The sequence below is a fragment of the Bos indicus genome, chromosome 13 (assembly GCF_029378745.1).
Source record: "Bos indicus isolate NIAB-ARS_2022 breed Sahiwal x Tharparkar chromosome 13, NIAB-ARS_B.indTharparkar_mat_pri_1.0, whole genome shotgun sequence".
Taxonomy (NCBI): domain Eukaryota; kingdom Metazoa; phylum Chordata; class Mammalia; order Artiodactyla; family Bovidae; genus Bos; species Bos indicus.
In genome coordinates, this window is record NC_091772.1 from 73685718 (window position 1) to 73692291 (window position 6574).

Sequence of the window (6574 nt, forward strand, 5' to 3'; positions counted from 1 at the left end):
AGTGTATTCTTGCTGTGAATAAGGTAAAAATCTGCATTCCCCAAATCTCCCAGTTTACCAGCACTCACGCTGCCTGAGAGCCCACTGGGGGGTAAAAAAAACACAAGTCTTTTGGTTTAAGTCTTCTGGGAACATTGAACTTTGAGCTTCTCTCTCTCTTCTGTTTCTTTGAAGTTGAGTTTCTTTAAATAGAAATTCATCATGACCACAGTATGGGTAATATTCTCAGACACCTTCCTCCCTGGGGAGGATGCTGATGGCTGTGGGCACAGACCATGAAGATGGCAGAGGAGAGAGGAAGTGGTTTTAAGGGGAATGAAACCAGCAGGGTGACATCTCCTGAGTTTTGCAACAGCAGCCCTGACCATATTCACCCAAAAAGGTTCAGACCTGGCTCTGTTCCAGACCCCAAGGGACAAAGGCAGGTTGGACAGCCGTGCCACAACAATGATTTCAGTGGTAAATTGGTGAACACCTGTTACAACTGGTTGCTAGCTCCCTGGGGTGGGGAAGGAGCAAGTAAAGTTCAGGGGTGAGGGTGGGGGCTAAGGCAGAGCCTTGGGACCAAGTTCTTTATGGACTCACTGGTGCTAGAATCTTAAAGTGGGACCCACTCTGCCAAGTTCATCCTAAGCCCCTGTCAGGTTCTAAGCATCCCCTCCCCACCCTGGCTGGTGTCTGTAAATACACACCCCTAGCACCTCATCCCGGAGGAGGCAAGGGCAACCCACTCCAGTACTCTTGCCTGGAAAATCCCATGGACAGAGGAGCCTGGTAGGCTGCAGTCCATGGGGTCACGAAGAGTCGGACACGACTGGGCGACTTCACTTTCATGCATTGGAGAAGGAAATGGCAACCCACTCCAGTGTTCTTGCCTGGAGAATCCCAGGGACAGAGGAGCCTGGTGGGCTGCCGTCTATGGGGTCGCACAGAGTCGGACACGACTGAAGTGACCTAGCAGCAGTAGCAGCACCTCATCCTGGGTGGGAGTATCCTGGACTCAGCTGGTTTTGTGGTCCCTGACTTACCACGGTTCCAATTATGATTGTTTTCACTTTACCTGGTGAGAAAGCAATACACATTCAGTAGAAACCATACGTTAAACTCTGATCTTTTTCTGGGCTGGCGATAGGTAGTCTGGTCTTCTCTCCTGATGCTAGGGCCATGGCAATGAGCCTCGGTTTTCCGTTCACCAGGTGACTGTGAGGGTAAGCAGCTGATAAACTGAAAACCATCTGTTTTTCACTTTCAATACAGTATTAATAAATTACATGAGAGATTCAACACTTTATTATTAAATAGGCCTTGTGTTAGATGATTTTGCCCAACTCTAGGCCAATGTAAGTGTTCTGAGTACATTTAAGGTGGGCTAGAATAGCATCAGGGCTTCTGAACTGGCACTAGTAAAGAACCCACCTACCAATGCAGGAGACATAAGAGATGCAGGTTTGAGCCCCGGAGAAGGAAGTGGCAACCCACTCCAGTGTTCTTGCCTGGAGAATCCCACGGACAGAGGAGACTGGTGGTCTACAGTCTATAGGGTCGCAGAGTCGGACACGACTGAAGCAACTTAGCATGCACGCACACAGGATAGCATCACCAACTCAGTGGACAGGAATTTGAGCAAACTCCAGGGGACAATGGAGGACAGAGGAGCCTGGCATGCTTTAGTCCATGAGGTCGCAAAGAGTCGGATGTGACTTAGTAACTGAACAACAAAGGCTAAGCTACGATGTTTCCCTTGTGGCTCAGCTGATAAAGAATCCACCTGCAATGCGGGAGACCTGGATTCCATCCCTGGGTTGGAAAAATCCCCTGGAGAAGGAAAAGGCTACCTACTCCAGTATTTTTGCCTGGAGAATTCCATGGACTATAACGTCCACGGGGTTGCAAAGAGTCGGACAAGACCGAGTGACTTTCACTTGGTAGGTTAGGTGAATTAAATACATTTTCAACGTTAATTATTTTCAACTTATGATGGATTTATTGGGACATAGCCCGATTGTAGGTCAAGAAAGATGTGTATGTACAATCACTATGTGTATGTGCACACCCTCCCTTCTCCTCACACTAATCATGTGCATGTATTTTCAGAAGGGTCACCTTAAAATGAAGGAATGCAGAGCTGACAACCACTTTTCAGACAATGGCCAAGCAGTATGAACACTAGTTGTGTGTCTTGTGTGACTTTGTCTAGTTCAAGACACTTAACCTCTTTGTGCCTCAGCTTCCTCTTCTGTAAATGGGGAAAATTGGATCAGTTTCATAAGATGTCATGCTGCTGCTGCTGCTAAGTTGCGTCAGTCGTGTCCGACTCTGTGTGACCCCATAGACGGCAGCCCACGAGGCTCCCCCGTCGCTGGGATTCTCCAGGCAAGAACACTGGAGTGGGTTGCCATTTCCTTCTCCAATGCATGAAAGTGAAGTCGCCCAGTCGTGTCCGACTCTTCGTGACCCCATGGACTGCAGCCCACCAGGCTCCTCCATCCATGGGATTTTCCAGGCAAGAGTACTGGAGTGGGGTGCCATTGCCTTCTCCAAAGATGTCATGAGAAATAAGATAACATGGAACACACTTTCAGCAGTGGCCCAAAGTGAACCAGTTTATATGGACTAGTCGTTGCTATTGTTATTTCAGAAGCACATTTAAAAATTTTTTAATATTTATTTTTGTCGGTATAGGTTCTTATTTGCAGCATGCCGGAGCTTTTGTTGCGGCATGTGGGATCTAGTTCCCAGACCAGGAATCGAAACTGGGCTCCCTGCCTTGGGAACATGGAGTTTTAGCCACTGGACCTCCAGGGAATTCCCCAGAAGCACTTTTAGAGACGATCCAAACACTGCAGGCCTCTTCCAATGTACAGATGAGGAATTTGATGGTCCAGAGGAGGTAAGTGAGAGGGGCTTCCCTGGTGGCTCAGAGAGTAAAGAATCTTCCTGCAGTGCAGGAGACCCAGGTTCGATCCTCGGGTTGGGAAGATTCCTGGAGAAGAGAATGGCTACCCACTCCAGTGTTCTAGCCTGGATAACAGAGGAAGTAAGCGAACTTCCTGTATTTGTTTTCTCTGTTACATAACTGATTACCACAAACATAGCAGGCTGTAACCACACTCTTTATTGTCCCACGGTTTCCATGGGTCAGGAGTCCAGGCACAGCTTGGCTGGGTCGTCTACTGAAGGGCTCCCAAGGCTGTCATCAAGGTGTCAGTCAGGGCTGCAGTCTCTCGGAGGCACATGGTTGCTGGAAAAATTCATGTCCTTGACGCTGTAGAACTCACGGCAGCTTGCTTGTTCAGGGTCAACAAGAAAGCACCACTCTCTTCAGGAAGGTTCCAGACCCTCTTTTACATAACTTCAACTGTTTTCCTTTAGCCATGGGCTTTATTGTCTGAATATTTGCAACGATTATTCTATACAAAAATTTAATTTCTTACAAAGCTCTGTATTGCACATTGGTAGGTCACTTTGCTCTGCATTTTATGCCACATTTCCATCAAGAAGTTTTTCCCCAAATCACAATCTGCCTGATTGTGGTTGTTCAGGTGCTACGTTGTGTCCGGCTCTTTGTGATGCCGTGAACTGTAGCCTGCCAGGCTCCTCTGTCCATGAGATTTCCCAGGCAAGAATACCGGAATGGGTTGCCATTTCCTTTCCCAGGGTAATCTCCCTTTTTACCAACTCAAAAACTAATTTCGAACCTTTATTACATCTGCAGAACCCCTTCACCTGTGCTGCCCAATGTGACCTTCCCATCCATCATTTTTGGAGATCATGCCCACACTCAAGGGGAGGGAACAGACAGGTCATATTCACTAGGGAGGTAGAAATATTGGGGGCCATCTTGGGATCCTGACCATCTCACTCTCCCAAACCATATAACAGATTATTGGCGAGGAGAAATCTGTTTGGCCTGAAGGCCTCCCCACACCCCAGAAAGGAACTTCTCCGTTTCCATCAAGAAGTATTTCCCCAAGCCACAATGTGCCTCGGAAGACTGGATCATGAACAAAACTGGCCCAATGTTGTCCAACAAGGCTTTGAATCTCCAGCCCAATTCTCAGAAATAATATACCAGTGTCCACTCGGGGTTAGCATTCCAGGTAAATTACCCGCTGTGGAGCTGACCAGCAGTGGGACTGTAAGAACCAGCCTTTCAGATGGTGTCTGAGTGGTCTTGCCTCCTGGCATTCCTACCCTCCTGCAGTCCCCTCACAGTGAACAGGGCGGACTCCTGTGGCCAATGAGATTTAGTAGAAATGACAGTGAGCTTCCGCCTGGCTCTCTTAGATGACTCTCTGGAAAAAGCCACCTGCTTTGACATGGGGATGCTCAAATCAGCCCTCTGGGGGTCATCATGGCAAGGGACTCTTATCAACAGCCAATGCCAACTTGCCAGACGTGCACGTGCACCCCCATCTTGGAAATGGACCCTCCAGCCCAGTCAAGCTTTCAGAAGACTGCCACTCTGGCCAACAATTTGACTACAATCCCAGGAGACCCCAGAGCCACTTAGCTTACTCCTGATCCACGGGAACTACTTTTTGTTGTTTACTCACTCAGTTGTGTCCAACTCTTTGTGACCCCATGGACTGTAGCCTGCCAGGCTCCTCTGTCCATGGGATTTTTCAGGCAAGCATACTGGAGTGGGCTTCCATTTCCTTCTCCAGGGGCTCTTTCCCACCCAGGGCTGGGATCCACATCTCCTACATTGGCAGGCGGATTCTTTAGCACTGAGCCACCAAGGAAGCCCAATGTGGGAACTTTGTGGGATATTTATGTTGCCATAAACTCCTAAGTTTGGGGTAATTTAACACAGTGATAAAAGATACAGGGTCTCTGGAACCCATATCTAACCCAAAAGAAGTGCTCGTGATGAGAATACAGTACCACTTATAGAGCACTTCCTAGGGACCAGGTTCTGACTTACCACCCTGGAGGATGCTGGAGACCAAGGCAATGGCTGCTGCTGCTGCTGCTAAGTCGCTTCAGTCGTGTCCGACTCTGTGCGACTCCAGAGATGGCAGCCCACCAGGCTCCCCGGTCCCTGGAATTCTCCAGGCAAGAACACTGGAGTGGGTTGCCATTTCCTTCTCCAATGCATGAAAGTGAAAAGTGAAACTGAAGTTGCTCAGTCATGTCCATGGACTGCAGCCTACCAGGCTCCTCCGTCCATGGGATTTTCCAGGCAAGAGTACTGGAGTGGGTTGCCATTGCCTTCTCCAAGGCAATTGCTAATGAAGCTGAAATCCAAATCCCGGGGTTCTGACCCAATCTCACACTGTCCAGCCTAGCACTGCCACACTCGACATGTTCCATATCTACTCTATCTGATAGAGTAGCTACCGCCACATGTGGCTCTTGAGCACTTGAAATGTGGCTGGTGCCACTGAGGAACTGAATTTTAATTAATTTTAACTTAAATAGTCGCATGTGACAAACGACCACTGGATTGGATAATGCAGATAAAACAGATGGGAGAGCCTTCTGCAAGATTCCAGTGGTTACGACTCTGAGCTTCCACTGCAGGAGGCATGGATTTGATCCCTGGTCAGGGAAGGTCAGCATACCATGCAGTGCAGTCAAAAAACAAATAACAGATTCCAGTTGCAAGTGCAGAGACACGCTCAAGCTTCATGGGCCTCAGGAGGGATCTGAAACCAGGCTCCCTACTTCAAAGGGAGTGTGGCTTGAAGGGGCCCTGGGTAGCATAAACTCTCAGATGGGCAGTGATGAGAAACTCCAGATCTTGACCGCAAGAGTTCAAATCCCACCTCTACTGTTGGTAAGCAGTGTCTCTTTGGGCATGTTATTTAACTTCTTAGCTACAGTTTCCCCATCTATAAGATGGGACTACTAATAGTACCTACTTTGTTGAATTATTTTGACGATTCAGTGGGTACAGGGGTAAAGGACAGAATGGGTTCCTGGCATGCACGTTTGTGATGTGAGGGTTTGCTTCTACTACCAATTTTTCTTTGCATCCTTTCCTTGACCCCAACGAACCAGTGGGCCATGAAGCACCAAAGGAACACCACCGAAGTTCAAGCATGACATGGACTTGGACTCGAAGTCAAGTCCCGGCATGAAGGTTTAGCTCTGCACAGGCAAGCAAAGTTTGGGTTGCCCTCTCGGTAAAAAGGATCTTACCCACCTCAGAAGGGGCTTCCCTGGTGACTCAGATGGTAAAGAATCTGCCTGCAATGCAGGAGACCTGCGTTCGACCCCTGGGTTGGGAAGATCCCCTGGAGAAGGGGATGGTAACCCACTCCAGTATTCTTGACTGGGGTTCCATGGGCAGAGGAGCCTGGCAGGCTACAGTCCATGGGGTCACAAAGAGTAGGACACAACTTAGTGACTAACAGTGTAACTGTCACCCACCTCAGGGGGTTGTTATGAGGCTCAAGAGAGGTGTCAATGCTATCTGTCCAGAGACCACCAGCTATGATGCCCAGAGGCCAAAGAGGTGACGTGAGTAAAGCAGATGGACAGACTGGCAAAGGAGAGAGCCTGCATTAAAGTGGGGACGCGCCTATATGCAACTCCCTATGGTTACCTGAGTTGCCAATTCTTGATT